Source organism: Triticum aestivum, chromosome 3A (assembly GCF_018294505.1).
Source record: "Triticum aestivum cultivar Chinese Spring chromosome 3A, IWGSC CS RefSeq v2.1, whole genome shotgun sequence".
NCBI classification, from domain to species: Eukaryota; Viridiplantae; Streptophyta; class Magnoliopsida; order Poales; family Poaceae; genus Triticum; species Triticum aestivum.
In genome coordinates, this window is record NC_057800.1 from 142,517,620 (window position 1) to 142,537,251 (window position 19,632).

The window sequence follows — 19,632 nt, forward strand, 5'->3', positions numbered from 1 at the left end:
CTACTTAATCAAAATTCATGTCATTCAACTACCAAAAACATAAGAAGGTCTTTGAAACAATTAATATGGATTCTTCACTTGATGTCACAATACATGTCCACAATCTCAAGCGAGGCCTACAAAATTATAAATGTATTGGCTCAAGTGTGATAACTACTCCCTCCGTTCCAAAATATAGTGCGTCCTTGGTTCTCGTGTTTCAATTTTGACCATAAATTTAACCAACGAGACCGACTGCGGCAGGACTAAAAATTATAGCAATGAATTCGTATTCAAAAGAAGTTTTTAATTATATAATGTTTGCCTCCGCCGCAGTTGGTCTCGTTAATTAAATTTATAATTAAAGTTGAACATTGAAAAGCGTGAGCGTGCTATATTTTGAAACGGAAGGATTATTGTATACTTTCTACCCCCCCCCCCCCCCCCAAAAAAAATTATTGTATATTTTCATAAGATGGCAGTATACCTCTAACATATAGTTGTACAAAGAACACGAGGTTGTCAAGCTAGATGGCCTCTACGTTTCCGCAAAGTATAAAAATGTGCCATAGTCTGCTTATCACTGATTTTGACAGTAGGAGATCAACCCATTCAGTACTGCTGAGCTGGATGGATGTTCCGTATCCGGCAGCATGCGTTCGATCACTTAGGCCTTAAATGCAATTGTGCAAATGCTACAGGTTAGCCCCATTGCTGCAGCCCAGCCCAAACGCGTTTCTCTCCCTCACCCAGCCCTGCCTCACGTACTGCTTCGTGGAAACAAGAAACAAGCCGCCTCCATGGAAACTGCTCGCCGCCGCCATGAAATCAGACGGCCACCGGACGATAGGTAGGCGGGGATCGTTGCTCCGCCGGCGGGGACCCGGGGCGGCCGCCCCACCTCGCCCCAATGGTAGATCCGCCACTGATCTCGTGGCCATCGACCAACCTGAAGCTAGCCACGTTGCCCTTTAGCTCCGCCTCTCCTTCACGAGCATTCCCACCGAAGGAATCAATGACAGATGCCCCATCAGTTGCTCCGCTTCTCCTTCTCTAGATGCGCTCCTGCAACCGTAGATGTCCCTTCCTGGTAGTTGGGCATCCCCGAGCCCCAGGGCCGGCCCTGAAGTTTCGGAGGCCCTAGGGCGAACTTGATAAATGAGCCTAGTGGTCGAAGTGTTTTCTTTTTAGATTCCATACATTGATATGAAAAGAAAATTGTAAAGCCATAATAAACAATGATAACAAAATTCAGGTGGATAATATTTGGTAACAGTGTTGTACTTTTATGTTCTAGATCAAATATCAATAAGTTACAGAGCACAACAAAAAACAAATGCCTTTAATAATCATGAGAAACGACTCCGTGCATTTTTTATATTCAAAAATCATCAATGTTTTTTTTGGAAAAGGAGGTTAAGCCCCCCGGCCTCTGCATCAATCGATGCATAAGGCCATCTTTATTTATTATCAAGATTAATGATAGTTAATTTATCTGCTCCTTTACTGTCTTTCTTCTCACAGCTAGACAAGTGTTTTTCAGGCAACATGTTTGCCAATAAAGAAGCGAGGGCGACACCTGAATGCTGGAGACTGGATTAAATTAGCAACAACAATGTCCAGCTATATATATAAAGTCCAACAAATGTTGCTTTTACAGGAATAAAAAATACTCCAAATTGAGATTGAGGACAAAAATAATTCACACAAAAAACACCTCGGTTGTTCTACCGTTCCTTGCCCTACTGTGCTAGAAGCCGGAAGCCAGTGCGATGGAGTAACTCGGTGCTGATCTGCTCCATTCTCCAGCAAAAGCAAAGACAAAGTAATCACCATGAGGCCTTGCGGCCTTGATCATACATGTGTATATAGGTCGCTAGATTGGATCAGAGAAATTGGAGAGGCGATCAAGCAAACCGCCACGGCGCCGCGCAATCACATTTTTTTTAGGATCCGGCGCTGCGCAATCACATTTTTTTTTAGGATCCGGCGCCGCGCAATCACGTGAGTTGCGTATTAGGCTTTTGGGCTTCTTCTAGACATATCATATACGGGCCTCGTTGGCCTTTTTGTTTCGCATCAATATTGGGCCTATGTTATATGGTTGTATGTTGGGTCGGGGCATCTAGTTTGGCTGGGCCCGGGCCGTTGCCCCTACTGCCCTGGCCCAGGGCCAGCCCTGCCGAGCCCAAGTCACCATGAGTCACAACTCCGTTGCCCATTGTTGCCGACCATGGCCTCGGTCTGATGCCTCGCAACCGACCACGACCTTTGTGGAATACTCGTGATGAGCGCCTCGTCTTTATGTCCCTTCTTCCGTGACCTCCCGTGCCTCCTAGAGCCCTAGCAAATAGTGTCATCGACAGCCACCATGGAAGCTCATCATCGGCGTACTTTTCGCCCTTCCCGGAGCCGCACGGTTGCTATCCACGTCATGGTAGCATCCTGGCGAGCTTCAGCACCACACACAACCCTTCCTTGCATGCTCTTGCGTCCTGTCCCAGTTAGGTCGCTAGCACAACTAGCTTTTCGCACACGCTTAGGTCGCTAGCGGGCGGCCCATGTAATGGCGCAAACGGTGTTCGGTTTTTCTGGTTTTGGGAACGTCTCTAGGATGTTCCTCCATCAGGTTTTTTGTGTCTTTTACTCTTTTTATCTACCGGTTACTTGTTTATTTGCTTCTTTTAGGTCAAGGTAGTGTTCGCCTTTTTGTTTTTTGTTTTTGTTTATATTTTTCTTCTTTTTTACAAATTTATATTAAAAAAATCATGATTTTGTATTTTTTATGAAAAATATTCAAATCCACAAAAAAATCCAAATTCAGAGCATTTTTTAAATCTGTGAATTTTTTCCATTCACGAACAACATTACTCAAATTCCCGAACTTTTTCATGGAATTTATTCAAATCCGTGGACTTTATTCAAATCCGTGGTTTTTCAAATTCATGATATTACAAGCAGCAATGAAATAAAACAGCAAAAATAGTGATCAAGCAGAAAGACAGTCGAACGAGGCGAAACCCTATATACCGCTCAATGTGGCAAACTGCAGGGAGCTATATCTCGCATTAAGTGAGATGGAAGCAACTCTCACTGCAAGAGTCTACAGTAACATGCCAGCACACTCCCGCACACTTAAAATTAAATAGTGAAGAAAAAAGAGCATGCGGGATTCGAACCTTGGTCTCTTGGACGATTGGGAGAACGTATCCTGTGAAACGGACGGACTCATGCACCAGGTGCACCACCAGGTTATGGGCCATTAGATTCGAAATCAAGGGGCAAGATGCATCTGTAAGGGGAGCTGTTGGTACATTTGCAAAACAGACCTTCAAATCTAGCTTAATATATCGGATGGACCTCCCAAGGCTAGTTCGTCTACCTCGCTTTTCCTCTGTTCTGTACTACTACTCCAGGTCGCTCTGTACTACCGAGCTTCTGTTTTAAACAAGCTGAGGAATTTGACAAGTTGTGCTCTTGTATCAGCTAATCTAACTGTTGTGTGATTGCCCATTGCTGACTTTAGCAAAAATTACAAAAAAAATCAAATTGATTCTTCACGCAGTTGGAAAGCTCAACAATATTAAGAAGTACTGTATCAGATAAGCAGAGAAGCAGATGTGGCCTCTTTCCTAAAAAAAGTATCAGAGAAGCAGATGTTGTTTTGCAACTGAACCAAAGATCTTTAGAAGCTTCCATGGAAGAACATCACGTCTTTTACATTGAGACATCACAAGCATACACATCAATTGTACAGCAACCGCCCTTCTAAACTACAAACAAGCCGCATACTAAATTTGTTACCAAGTGTACTTTCTTGCTGATTACATGGTTCCAGAAAAATCGGAGTCTGAGACAACCAGACATGATCTGTACTAGTATGGGAGGTGACATTATCAGTTTCATGAGCTGCCAACTAGGAGACATATGAAGATGACTCCTACTCTGAAGATTATCCGGTCATGCCTTCAACTAATCGATTTGAAGATCAAAGGCAAAACTATTGTTGGAGCATGAAAGATGGTCCTGAATCTGAATAATCACCGAATAGTCAGTTCTGGAGCAACCATAAAAAACATGATATAGAAATATTTACCTGCCAATGAGTGGTCGCGGAAGAGGCTTATGTGGCCTGACAATATGTATGTAAGTAATCTTGATATGTCATTCTTCACTGCAGCTATATAGTATAAACAGTCGTTATTGGGAAGCAAAGGATAGCGAGATGGAGGAAGGGACAATAACTCAAACGAAAAACAGAAGAAAAAGAGGTACAACAAGTTTGCATTCAGATTTCTGAAAAAATATGATAATCTCATATCTTTTTGTCAAAAATAGCCCCAACATATTAGATGAAAACAATAAAGTGAAAGTGTACCTAAATATTATATGAAATAAGTTGCTGTGATATTACCTCAAATTAAAATCAGTACCAATATCTAGTCATATAGTTTCTAAAACAAATCCTCCAGTACAGTGGCATGCAAATAAAGTGAGCATGAAATTCTATCCACTGAAGGAATCAATTTCGCAACCTAAATAAGATGATAATAAGGTACAAGGGTGTGCTTCCAAACCAGGGACATGCCACATATGCAACCAAGAGCAGGAAATGGCGATGCATTGTTTTATGCATAATTCTTGGATGCAACAACTTTGGCTACCTGCCTTGTCAATGTCAAAAGCAGCTTCTGATTTGCATAAGAACATGAAGAATTGCAGCCCTGTTCGCGGTCCACATCTTCAACAGATTTACCAGCTCCAGGCAATAAGACTCCATAATGACCTTCCAACATAGTAATGAGCCAAGCCAAACTTTGGAGTGACACCCCATCTTGCAAATCCATTGAAACTAACATAGGTTATGAATCTCATAGCAATCACATAAGCAATCATAGGCAGCTCTATCCTCTATGCGAAACTAACATTGGATTGTCTTTTACTAAAAATTTGCTACCAGATAAAACAGGGATCCCAAAGTATCGCATTTATAGAATAAAAAGGTCAGTTCACTACTATATCATGTTTTTTCAAACAAATTATAGGGAACAATATATGAGGTTTTGCAATGGATTGTAAGGAACACCGACATTCTGCAAGTCATGGTTTAGTATACATTGTATATAGGAGACTGAAAAAAACCAGTTTTGTCCAAAAGATGAACTACTGTAGATAATAAAATCAGGAAGATGAACTTGTTAATGCTTTCACGAAGTTCAGTTGAACATTGTAAAGTACAAGTTCTGTTTCATATTGTTTACGAATAAAGGATCCAAACAGGGAGTGCATCCCTTGTAATTTGCATGAAGATCGTAGAAATATACTCGTAGCTCATACCTAAATATTGTGCTGACAGCGCACTATTCCAAATCTTAATCAATAAAAAGATGCCTTTTGAGAAGAAGCATACAGACCTAGATCTAGATCCTTGAGCTGCTGTAGTTGGATAGTGCCACCGGCGGCGTTAGTGGTAGATTGAGTATGCCCTCACAACGAGGCACTGCTGCGAAAGACGAAATCAAGGCACTGCTTTCAACAAATCAGATCACCCATCTGGATTTCAGTGAGACGACGCTCCATTGGTACATGATTGAGAGAGATCAAGCGAAATTTACTAACCTATTTTGCCTGTTGGAGTGGTACAGAAGAGGGAGAGAGAGAGAGAATACTGATTTTGGTGAAGATCTGAGATCAGTTCTTGAGCTCGCTGGACCTTAACAATAGCACCAGGCGGCTGCACTGGTACAGAATCTGGCAAGGGGAAGAACACGATCTGGATATGATGAGATCAAATCGCTGCATTTAACTGCACTGCAAGGACTGTTCTGCAAATGTGCCAGCAGTCCCATCATCTCACTGAATCCTGTCCCTCTATTTTGAATCCAACAGCCCATGTATCGCTGGAGCATCTGGTGCACCAGTTTGCTCGTTTCACCAGATACGTTCTTGGACGACTGGAATGGTGCTAGCCACAAGGCTAGTATCGGGATCCAGATCAAGAAATACGGCACGTTCTACTTGACGCAAAATGAATCAAGTTTCCACTGGGTTTTTCTGGTACCCCCCCTTCCCCCCCTTTTTTTACTTTTTATCTTTCTTTTCTTTCTGATTGCTTCATTTTCGTTTAGTCTTCTACACGTTCCTTTTCCGCTTCTTTTTGTTTTTTGTTTGTCTTTCGTATTTCCTCTCCAGTTTTTTCTTTGGGTTTTTCTTTTGCTTATTTCATTGTTTTTCTCAATTTTTCTTTTCTTATTCAGTTTTCTTCTTCTTTTTTGACCATTTTTTTCTTATTCTTTGTTTCTTTATCCATTGTCACTGTTTTTCATTCTTTTTGCATTTGGTTCTTTGGTATTATTTTTCATTTCCTTTTTCCTTTGGTTCATTGTGTTTCCTTTTTGGTTTTCGTTCTACATTTTTTGTATATGTCAACAATATTTTTTCTAATGCATGTTTAACATTTTTCTAATATAAATTTAATATTTTTAATACATAGTCAACATTTTGTCTATACACATTTTAAAAAAATTAAAATGCTTGATTAACTTTTTCAAATACAAGATTAATGTTATTTGAATACATGGTCAACATTTTTCATATACACACTTTTAAACCTTTTGAAATGCTTGATTAACATTCTCTAATACATGGTCTAAATTTCTTTCTATGCACATTTATTATTTTTCAATGCTTGATTTACATTTTTAATACAATATTAATATTTTTAACACACTGTCAACATTTTTCTAAACACATTATATATTTTTCAAATGCTTTGTTAACATTTTTAACCACTTGTACAACATTTTTCAAATGTTTAATTAATTTTTTTGTATACATGATCAAATTTTCCTTCATTTTTTAATACATGGCCAACATTTTTTCTATACAAATTTAACATTTTTCAGATGCTCGACTAATATTTTTCAGATGCTTGATGAACATTTTTAAATACTTGTTCAATATTTTTTCAAATGCTTGATTAACAAATTTATATACATTACCAATTTTTTATATTAATTTTAATATGTAGTCAACATCTTTTCTTTACACATTTAACATTTTCCAACCACTTGTTCAACATTTTTTCTAGAGTTTGATTTGTTGGGAATCGTTGCATGGAAAATAAAAAAATTCTACGCACACACAATGATCTATCTATGGAGATGCATAGCAACAAGGGGGAGAGTGTGTCTACGTACCCTCGTAGACCGTAAGCGGCAGCGTTTCACAACGCGGTTAATGTAGTTGAACTTCTTCGCACTTCAACCGATCAAGTACCAAACGCACGACACCTCTGCGTTCTGCACGTGTTCAGCTCGGTGATGTCCCTCGCCTTCTTGATCCAGCAAGATGTCGAGGTAGTAGATGAATTCCGTCAGCATGACGGCGTAATGGTGGTGATGGTGAAGTGATCTCCGCAGGGTTTCGCCTAGGCACTACGAAAATATGACCGGGGTGTAAACGGCGGAAGGGGGCGCCGCACATGGCTAGGCAATTATCTGCTGTGTGCTAGGGCACCCCCACATATATATAGGTGGGAGGGAGAGGGGAGGATGCCAGGAGGCGCCCCAAGTAGGCCGAATCCTACTTGGGGTCCTCCCCAAGTGGCGCCCCCTGCCATATTTAACCGAGGAAGAAGGAAAGAGGGGGGGAAGAGGGAAGGAAGTGGGAATCCTAACCCACACTTTCATTTCCCTTCTCCCCTTTCCTTTCCCTCCTTAGGCCGGCCCATATGGAGGGCGCACCAGCCTCTTGTGGCTGGTGCATTTCCCCTCTTGGCCCATAAGGCCCATATCTTTTGCAGGGGGTGCTCGAACCCCTTCCGATGACCCGATAAGTACTCGGTACCCCTCGAAACATTTCCGGTGTCCGAATACCACCATCATATATATCAATATTTATCTCTCGATCATTTCGAGACTCCTCGTCATGTCCGTGATCTCATCCAGGACTCCGAACAACATTCGGTCACCAAGTCACATAACTCATATAATATTATATCATCATCGAACGTTAAGTGTGCGGACCCTACGGGTTCGAGAACTATGTGGACATGACCGAGACACCTCTCCGGTCAATAACCAATAGCGGAACCTGGATGCCCATATTGGCTCCTACATATTCTACGAAGATCTTTATCGGTTGAACCGTTATGACAATATATGTAATTCCCTTTTGTCCATCGGTATGTTACTTGCCCGAGATTCGATCGTCGGTATCTTCATACCTAGTTCAATCTCGTTACCGGCAAGTCTCTCTACTCGTTTCGTAATACATCACCTTGTGACTAACTCCTTAGTCATTTGCTTGCAAGTTTATGATGTGTATTACCGAGAGGGCCCAGAGATACCTCTCCGATATTCGGAGTGACAAATCCTAATCTCGATCTATGCCAACTCAACAAACACCTTCGAAGATACCTGTAGAGCATCTTTATGATCACCCAGTTACATTGTGATGTTTGATAGCACACAAGGTATTCCTCCGGCATCCAGGAGTTGCATAATCTCATAGTCGAAGGAATATGTATTTGACATGAAGAAAGCAATAGCAATAAACTGAACGGTCATTATGCTAAGCTAACGAATGGGTCTTGTCCATCACAGCATTCTCCTAATGATGTGATCCCGTTATCAAATTGCAATACATGTCTATGGTTAGGAAACCTTAACCATCTTTGATCAACGAGCTAGTCTATTATAGGCTTACTAGGGACACAATATTTGTTTTATGTATTCACACATGTATTTAAGTTTCTGATAAATACAATTCTAGCATGAATAATAAACCTTTATCATAATTAAGGAAATATAATAATAACCATTTTATTATTGCCTCTAGGGCATATTTTCATCAGTCTCCCACTTGCACTAGAGTCAATAATCTAGTTCACATCGCCATGTGATTAGTACCCATAGTTCACATCGCCATGTGATTAACACCCAAAGAGTTTACCGGAGTCAATAATTTAGTTCACATTGCCATGTGATTAACACTCAAAGAGTACTAATGTGTGATCATGTTTTGCTTGTGAGAGAGGTTTAGTCACCGGGTCTGCCATATTCAGATCCGTATGTATTTTGCAAATTTCTATGTCTATAATGCTCTGCATGGAGCTACTCTAGCTAATTGCTCCCATGTTCAATACATAGAGACTCCGAGTTATCTGATTTGGTGTTAAAGCTTGCATCGATGTAACCCTTTACGATGAACTCTTTATCACCTCCATAATCGAGAAACATTTCCTTAGTCCTTTTCAGATACCTAAGGATAATTTTGACCATTGTCCACTGGTACACTCCTGGATCACTATTGTACCCCCTTGCCAAACTCATGGCAAGGCACACGACAGGTCTGGTATACAGCTGGCATACTTTATAGAACCTATGGTTGAGGCATAGGGAATGACTTTCATTCTCTCTCTATCTTCTGTCGTGGCCAGGCTTTGAGTCTTACTCAATTTCACACCTTGTAACACAGGCAAGAACCCTTTCTTTGACTTATCCATTTTAAAACTTCTTTAGAACTTTATCAAGGTATGTGCTTTTGTGAAAGTCTATTAACCATCTCGATCTATACCTATAGATCTTGATGCCCAATATATAAGCAGCTTCACCGAGGTTTTTCATTGAAAAATTCTTATTCAAGTATCATTTTATGCAATCCAGAAATTCTATATCATTTCTAGTCAATAATATGTCATCCACATATAAGATTATAAATGCTACAAAGCTTCCACTCACTTTCTTGTAAATACATGCTTCACCATAAGCCTGTATAAAACCATATGCTTTGATCACCTCATCAAAGAGTATAGTCCAACTCTGAGATGCTTGCACCAGTCCATAGATGGATCACTTGAGCTTGCACACTTTGTTAGCACCTTTAGGATCAACAAAAACTTCTGGTTGCATCATATACAACTCTTCTTTAAGAAATCCATTAAGGAATGCAGTTTTGACGTCCATTTGCCAAATTTCATAATTATAAAATGCGGCAATTGCTAATGTGATTCAGACTGACTTAAGCATCGCTACGGGTAAGAAGGTCTCATCGTAGTCAACCCCCTTGAACTTGTCGAAAACCTTTTGCGACAAGTCGAGATTTGTAGATGGTGACATTACCATTAGCGTATGTCTTCTTCTTGAAGATCCATTTATTCTCAATGGCTTGCCGATCATCGGGCAAGTCCACCATGAAGGAAATATGCCCTAGAGGCAATAATAAAGTTGTTATTTATATTTCCTTATATCATGATAAATGTTTATTATTCATACTAGAATTGTATTAACCGGAAACTTAGTACATGTGTGAATACATAGACAAACAGAGTGTCACTAGTATGCCTCTACTTGACTAGCTCGTTGATCAAAGATGGTTAAGTTTCCTAGGCATGGCCAAAGAGTTGTAATTTGATGAACGGGATCACATCATTAGAGAATGATGTGATTGACTTGAACCATCCGTTAGCTTAGCACGATGATCGTTTAGTTTACTACTATTGCTTTCTCCATAACTTATACATGTTCCAATGACTAGGAGATTATGCAACTCCCGAATACCGGAGGAACACTTAGTGTGCTATCAAACGTCACAACGTAACTGGGTGACTATAAAGATTCTCTATAGAGGTCTCCGATGGTGTTTGTTGAGTTGGCATAGACCAAGATTAGGATTTGTCACTCTGTGTATCGGAGAGGTATCTCTGGGCCCTCTCGGTAATGCACATCACTATAAGCCTTGCAAGCAATGTGACTAATGAGTTAGTTACGGGATGTTGCATTACGGAACGAGTAAAGAGACTTTCCGGTAACGAGATTGAACTAGGTATTGAGATACCGACGATCGAATCTCGGGCAAGTAACATACCAATGACAAAGGGAACAAGGTATGTTGTTATGCGGTTTGACCGATAAAGATCTTCGTAGAATATGTAGGAACCAATATGAGCATCCAGGTTCCGCTATTGGTTATTGACCGGAGATGAGTCTTGGTCATGTCTACATAGTTCTCGAACCCATAGGGTCGGCACGCTTAACGTTTGGTGACGATCAGTATTATGAGTTTATGTGTTTTGATGTACCAAAGGTTGTTCGGAGTCCCAGATGTGATCATGGGCATGACGAGGTGTCTTGAAAGGGTCGAGACATAAAGATTGATATATTGGGAGCCTATGTTTGGACATCGGAATGGTTCCGGGTGAGTCGGGGCATTTACAGGAGTACCGGGGGGTTACTGGAACCCCCCGGGGAGTATATGGGCCTTATTGGGCCTTAGTAGAAAAGAGGAGAGGAAGGGAAAGGTGGAGGGCGCACCCCCTAGCCCAATCCAAATTGGGTGGGGGACGGCCCTCCCTTCCTTCCTTCTCTCTCCCCCTTCCTTCTCTCCTACTCCTACTAGGGAAAAGGGGGGAATCCTACTCCCGGTGGGAGTAGGACTCCCCCTAGGGCGCGCCATAGAGAGGGCCGGCCCTCCCCTCCTCCACTCCTTTATATACGGGGGAAGGGGGCACCTCATAGACACACATGTTGATCTCTTAGCCGTGTGCGGTGCCCCCTCCATAGATTTCCACCTCGGTCATATCGTTATAGTGCTTAGGCGAAACCCTGCGTCGGTAACTTCATCATCACCGTCATCACGCCGTCGTGCTGACGAAGCTCTTCCCCGACACTCAGCTGGATCTAGAGTTCGTGGGACGTCACCGAGCTGAACGTGTGCAGATCACGGAGGTGACGTACCTTCGGTGCTAGGATCGGTCGGATTGTGAAGACGTACGACTACATCAACCGCGTTGTCATAACACTTCCACTTACTGTCTACGAGGGTACATAGACAACACTCTCCGCTCTTGTTGCTATGCATCACCTAGATGGATCTTGCATGTGCGTAGGATTTTTTTTAAAATTACTACGTTTCCCCAACACACCAAAGTCCACACTTTGTTCTTATACATGGATCCTATCTCAGATTTCATGGACTTAAGCCATTTATCGGAATCTAATCTCATTGTAGCTTCTTCATAGTTTGTAGGTTCACCTTGGTCTAGTAACATGACTTCTAGGACAGGATTACCATACCACTCCGGTGCGGAACATGTTCTGGTCGACCTACGAGGTTCAGTAGTAACTTGATCTGAAGTTTCATGATCATCATCATTTTCTTCCTCTCTGGTTGGTGTAGGCATCACGGGAACAACTTTCTCTGATATACTACTTTCCAATTCGAGAGAAGGTACAATTAACTCAACAAGTTCTAGTTTCCTCCCACTCAAGAGAAACTCGTTCTCTAGAAAGGACCCATTCTTAGCAACAAAGATTTTGCCTTCGGATCTGTGGTAGAAGGTATACCCAATAGTTTCTTTCGGCTATCTTATGAAGACACACTTCTATGCTTTGGGTTTGAGCTTATCAGGCTGAAGCCTTTTGACATAAGTGTCGTAACCCCAAACTTTAAGAAACAACATCTTAGGTTTCTTGCCAAGTTCATACGGTGTCGTCTCAACGGATTTAGATGGTGCCATATTTAACGTGAATGCAACTGTCTCTAATGCATAACCCCAAAATGATAGTGGTAAATCGGTAAGAGACATCATAGAACGCACCGTATCTAATAAAGTACGGTTACGATGTTCTGACACACCATTACGCTGTGGTGTTCCAGGTGGCGTGAGTTGTGAAACTATTCCACATTGTTTTAAATGAAGGCCAAACTCACAACTCATTCGCCTCGACGATCAGATCGTAGAAACTTTATTTTTTTGTTACGATGATTCTCCACTTCACTATGAAATTCTTTGAACTTTTCAAATGTTTCAGACTTGTGTTTCATTAAGTAGATATACCCATATCTGCTCAAATCATCTTTGAACGTCAGAAAATAACGATACCCACCGCGTGCCTCAACACTCATCAGACCGCATACATCGGTATGTATTATTTCCAATAAGTCATTAGCTCGCTCCATTGTTCCGGAGAACGGAGTTTTAGTCATCTTGCCCATGAGGCATGGTTCGCAAGTATCAAATGATTCATAATCAAGTGATTCCAAAAGTCCATCTATATGGAGTTTCTTTAGGCGCTTTACACCAATATGACCTAAATGGCAGTGCCACAAGTATGTTGCACTATCATTATCAACTTTGCATCTTTTGGCATCAATATTATGAATATGTGTATCACTACGATCGAGATTCAATAAACCATTCACATTGGGTGTATGACCATAGAAGGTTTTATTCATATAAACAGAACAACAATTATTCTCTGACTTAAATGAATAAACCTATTGCAATAAACATGATCTATTCATATTCATGCTCAACGCAAACACCAAATAATATTTATTTAGGTTCAGCACTAATCCCGAAGGTAGAGGGAGTGTGCGTTGGTGATCATATCAACCTTGGAATTACTTCCAACACACATCGGCACTCCGTCTTTAACTAGTCTTTGTTTATTTTGCAACTCCTATTTCAACTTACTAATCTTAGCATCTGAACCAGTATCAAATACCCAGGGGCTACTATTAATACTAGTAAGGTACACATCAATAACATGTATATCAAATATACCTTTGTTCTCTTTGCCATCCTTCTTATCCGCCAAGTATTTGGGGTAGTTCTGTTTCCAGTGACCATTTCCTTTGCGGTAGAGGCACTCAGTTTCAGGCTTGAGCTCTGGGCTTCTTCATGGGAGAGGCAACTTGCTTGCCATTTTTCTTGAAGTTCCCTCTCTTTCCCCTGCCCTTTTTCTTGAAACTAGTTATCTTGTTAACCATCAACACTTGATGCTCTTTCTTGATTTCTACCATCACCGATTTCAGCATCGCGAAGAGCTCGGGAATCATTTTCGTCATCCCTTGCATATTATAGTTCATCATGAAGTTCTAGTAGCTTGGTGATAGTGACTAGAGAACTTTGTCAATCACTATCTTATCTAGAAGATTAACTCTCCATTGATTCAAGCGATTGTAGTACCCATACATTCTGAGCACATGCTCACTGGTTGAGCTATTATCCTCCATCTTGTAGGCAAAGTACTTGTCAGAGGTCTCATACCTCTCGACACGGGCATGAGTCTGAAATACCAATTTCAACTCTTGGAACATCTCATATGCTTTGTGGCGTTCAAAACGTTTTTGAAGTCCCGGTTCTAAGCTGACGACCCACAAGTATAGGGGATCAATTGTAGCTCTTCTCGATAAGTAAGAGTTTTAAACCCAACGAGGAGCATAAGGAAATGACAAGTAGTTTTCAGTAAGGTAATGTCTGCAAGTGCTGAAATTGTAAGTAGCGAGTAGTTTGATAGCAAGATAATTTGTAACGAGCGAGTAACGATAATAGTGACAAGTATGCAGTAAGGTAGCCCAATCCTTTTGAGGCAAAGGACAGGCCAAAACAGTCTCTTATAATAAGCAAAGCGTTCTTGTGGGTACACAGGAATTTCATCTAGTTACTTTCATCATGTCGGTTTGATTTGTGTTCGCTACTTTGATAATTTGATATGTGGATGGATCGGTGCTTAGGTGTTGTTCTTACTTGAACAAACCTCTTACTTATGATAAACCCTCCTGCAAGCATCCGCACCCACGAGAAAAGTATTAAGAATAAATTCTAACCATAGCATTAAACTCTAGGATCCAATCGGTCCCTTACGGAATAGTGCATAAACTGGGGTTTAAGTTTCTGTCGCTCTTGCAACCCACCATCTATTTACTGCTCCACAATGCATTCCCTTAGGCCCAAGTATGGTGAAGTGTCATGTAGTCGACGTTCACATGACACCACTACGGGAATCACAACATACATACTATCAAAATATCGAACAAATATCAAATTCACATGATTACTTGCAACATGATTTCTCCCGTGACCTCAAGAACAAAAGTAACTACTCACAAATAATAATCATGCTCAAGATCAGAGGGGTATTAAATAACATATTGGACCTGAACATATAATATTCCACCAAATAAACCATATAGTAATCAACTACAAGATGTAATCAACACTACTAGTCACCCCTAGCAACAATCTATAGTTCTGATAACAAGATTGCATACAAGATGAACTAGGGTTTGAGATGAGATGGTGCTGGTGAATATGTTGATGGAGATTGCCCTCCCCAAGATGGGACAGTTGTTGGTGATGATGATGACGATGATTTCCCCCTTCGGGAGGGAAGTTCCCCTGGCAGAATCGCTCCGCCGGAGGGCAAAAATGCTCCTGCCCAAGTTCCGCCTCGAGGTGGCAGCGGTTTGTCCCGAAAGTCCTTCCTTTATTTTATCTAGGTCAAAATGACTTATATACCAAAAGATGGGCATCGGAGGTGGGCCGAGGAGGCCACAACCCACCAGAGCGCGCCAGGGGGGCCTGGCGTGCCCAGGTGGGTTGTGCCCACCTGGTGCCCCCCTCTGGTGTTTATTGGCTCCAATATTTCTTAAATAATCCATAAAAAATCTCCGTAAAGTTTCAGCTCATTTGGAGTTGTGCGGAATAGGTGGCTTGACGTAGCTTTTCCAGGTCCAGATTTCCAGCTGCCGGAATTCTCCCTCTTGGTGTGTTCCTTGCAAATTATGAGAGAAAAGGCATTAGAATTACTCCAAAAAGCATTATTATGGATAAAAACATTATAAATAACTGTAAGAAAACATGATGCAAAATGGACGTATCAACTCCCCAAGCTTAGACCTTGCTTGTCCTCAAGCGAAAACCGAAATCGAAAAACATGTCCACATGCTTTGAGAGAGAGGTGTCGATAAAAACAAAATACGGACATAGAAGCATCATGTTGATTATTATAGCAGGAACAAAATTAAACATAGGAATTTTATCATGGAACTTGCATCATATACTTCCTATGAATAAGTAACAGTTCATCATATAATCGAAGTATAAAGCAAAAACTCTATTAGAAACCAACAAACTATGTTCTCAGTCAACTTTGCAACTACAATTCATCATTTTTCAGGAAGGTTCACATGTCGGAGCCTTTAGGCAAGTCCACATACTCAACTATCATATAGTCTTCTATGATTGCTAACACTCACCTTGTACCCATGAGCAAAACGTTTCAATCAGACATAGAAAGATAGGGGCTTATAGTTTCGCCTCCCAACATACTCATCTCAAGGGTGATGTCAACAATAATAACTCATGCTATCTATATTCAACTGGACATATGTGCCTAGATCTTTCCTCACCACATGATTCTTGCCAAAAGAGAAAATAAAAAGGAATAGAAGGAAAACTTTGACTCTTTGCATAAAAGTAAATACATAAAAGTAAAAGATAGGCCCTTCGCATAGGGAAGCAGAGGTTGCCATGCGCTTATTTGTTTGCATGCTCAATCCCTTAGTGCAAGAGAACGTCACGTTGTATTGCCCCTTAAGATGACAACCTTTATTATGTAGTCTGTCGCTTTTATTCTTTGTCATCCAAGTTCATACAACGCTCAATTTTCTCTTACACTAAATGATCTCACATATTTAGAAGCAATTTTTATTGCCTTTTTGCACCGATGACAACTTACTTGAGGGATCTTGCTCAATCCATAGGTAGGTATGGTGGACACTTGAAAAAGATTCGGGTTTAAGGGTTTTTGGATGCACAAGTAGTATCTCTACTTAGTACAAATTGTTTGGCTAGCAAAGATAGGGGGCAAGCATAACATGTTAAAGGATCTATGACAATATGTCTTCTATGTGAATATAAACAAACATAAACCATTAAGTTGTCTTCCTTGTCCAATGTCAACAATTTTGGCATATAATATTTTGATGAGGGCTCACAATCACAAAACATTTCTAGGAAAGTATATCTATATGTGAATATTCTCTTCTCTTATTAATTCTTTCATGAGTTGCATCATTGACTAATTCTATGTTTGTCAATCCCTAATAAAATTTTCTACCTATACTTTTCCTTATGTGGTGCCATCACCTACCATAGGATTAGTATATAATCTTTTCATTATTTATTTCCTTTATTCATTTATTTTCTTTCTCCTTTTCTTTCTTACTTATTTCTTTTCTTCAATTGCAACATGAAAGTAAAGAAAGCAAAAACTAAAACTAACTTCATTATATAACTTGCACAAGATTACAAGGATAGATCACTAAGCAAACTCTCACAAGAAGAAAGGATCGAACTAAAATTTATTTCATCTGAAAGCAAAAGATTGAAGCAAGATAAATAAAAACAAAAAAAGATAGTGGGATGATACGATACCGGGGTACCCCCCCCCCCCAAGCTTGGCGGAAGCCAAGGGGAGTGCCCATACCCGATACTCAAGTCTCCTTTTGGTGGTGAAGGAAATGATGGTGGTGATGAAGGAGAGATCTTGTCCTTGGAGGAGCTTGAAGAAGCCATGGTAGATGGAATCTGATAGAAAACAACAAGGAAAAAGAGAATAGAGGATTTCTCCGTGATACGGTGATCAACAGGTTCGGGAAGTATATATAGATTTTTTATATTGCGGGACAAGTATATGGTAGAAAAATGGAGTACGGGAGGTGTCCCAGGTGAGCACAACCCACCTTGGCGTGCCTGGCGCGCCCTGGTGTCTTGTGCCCACCAGGGTATGCTTCCTGGGAGTTTCTTTATTTCCAAAATTTTAAAATAATCCAAAACTGATAAAAAAATATTTTTGCAGATTTTTTGGAGTCCGTTTACTTACCGTATCACGTACCTCCTTATTTTCACGATTCTGGAGTGTTTTAGAAGGACTCTTTTATGTGTTCTTTCGGTGTCAAAGTTTGGATAATATTACTTTCAACATTAATAGGCGTACCTGAGATATAATGCTTTATTCATTGCCCATTGACAACCTTCGGGTTAGTGCCTTCGAAATTATTTATTTTGATGGTTGCAGACCGGTAAACCTCCTCGATGACATAGGGGCCTTCCCATTTCGAGAGGAACTTCCCTGCAAAAAATCTAAAACGAGAATTGTACAAAAGAACATGTTCTCCAACTTTAAACTCACGCTTTTGGATTCTTTTGGCATGCCATCTTTTAACTTTTTCTTTGAATAACTTTGCATTTTCATAAGCTTGGGTTCTCCATTCATCTAATGAGCTTATATCAAATAGCCTCTTTTCACCAGCAAGTTTGAAATCATAATTGAGTTCTTTAACTGCCCAATAAGCTTTATGTTCTAACTCAAGAGGTAAATTACAAGCTTTTCCATAAACCATTTTATAGGGAGACATACCCATAGGATTTTTATAAGCTGTTCTATAAGCCCAAAGTGCATCATCTAATTTCTTAGACCAATTCTTCCTGGACCTATTGACGGTCTTTTGCAAAATTAATTTTATTTCTCTATTGCTAAGTTCAACTTGACCACTAGACTGAGGATGATAGGGTGATTCAATTCTATGGTTAACATCATACTTGGCAAGTAGTTTACGGAAAGCACCATGAATAAAGTGTGAACCACCATCAGTCATTAAATATCTAGGGACTCCAAACCTTGGGAGAATAACTTCCTTAAGCATTTTAATAGAGGTGTTGTGATTAGCACTACTAGTTGGAATAGCTTCTACCCATTTAGTAACATAATCAACAACAACCAAAATATGTGTATACCCATTAGACGAAGAAAAAGGTCCCATGTAACCAAATCCCCAAACATCAAAAGGTTCAACAACAAGTGAATAAGTCATAGGCATTTCTTGACGCTTGCCGATATTACCTGTTCTTGACATTCATCACAAGAAGAGACAAACTTACGGGCATCCTTGAAGAGAGTAGGCCAATAAAATCTAGATTGCAATACCTTGTGAGCAGTTCTATCTCCAGTGTGATGCCCTCCATAAGCCTTAGAGTGACATTTCCGTAGGGTTTGTCTGTGTTCATGCTCAGGTACACAATGTCTAATAATATCATCTACTCCTTTATAAAGATGTGGGTCATCCCAAAAGTAATGTCTTAAATCATAGAAGAATTTTTTTCTTTTGTTGGTATGTAAAGCTAGGTGGTAAATATTTAGCAACAATGTAATTAGCATAGTCAACATACCAAGGAGTATTATTAGCAACATTTATTGCAGCTAACTGCTCATTTGGAAAACTATCATCAATAGGAAGTGGGTCATTAAGCACATTTTCAAGCCTAGACAAATTATCAACTACAGGGTTCTCAGCTCCTTTTCTATCAATGATATGTAATAAAATTCTTTTAACAAGAGAACCCAACGAATAAGTCTAGGTTTAGCATCTTTCTTTTCCATAAGATATTTAATAGTAGCATGGTCTGTGTGAACAGTTACTTTGGAATCAACAATATAAGGTCTAAATTTATCACAAGCAAACACCACTTCTAAGAATTATTTTTCAGTAGTAGCATTAATTTCTTTGAGCACTGTCTAGAGTTTTACTAGCATAATGAATAACATTAAATTTCTTATCAACTCTTTGTCCTAGAACAGCACCAACATCATAATCACTAGCATCACACATAATTTCAAAAGGCAAGTTCCAATCAGGTGGTTGAACAATAGGTGCAGATATTAAGGCTTTCTTGAGTGTTTCAAGGGCTTCTAAACAATCATCATCAAAAACAAAAGGAACATCCTTTTGCAAAAGACTAGTGAGAGGCCTAGAAATTTTAGAGAAGTCTTTAATGAACCTCCTATAGAAACCAGCATGACC

At 40.1% G+C, this 19,632-nt stretch overlaps 1 long non-coding RNA gene across 1 annotated transcript; it reads right to left on the reverse strand.

Annotated features, from left to right (window-relative positions):
- Positions 1 to 3,638: 3,638 nt before the first annotated feature.
- Positions 3,639 to 5,828, reverse strand: LOC123060728 (uncharacterized). Its single transcript, XR_006428112.1, has 4 exons — positions 5,599 to 5,828; positions 4,644 to 5,482; positions 4,076 to 4,159; positions 3,639 to 4,011 (listed from the first exon to the last, which is right to left on the reverse strand). It is a non-coding gene; the product is annotated as an uncharacterized lncRNA (long non-coding RNA).
- Between the last annotated feature and the right edge of the window lie 13,804 nt (positions 5,829 to 19,632).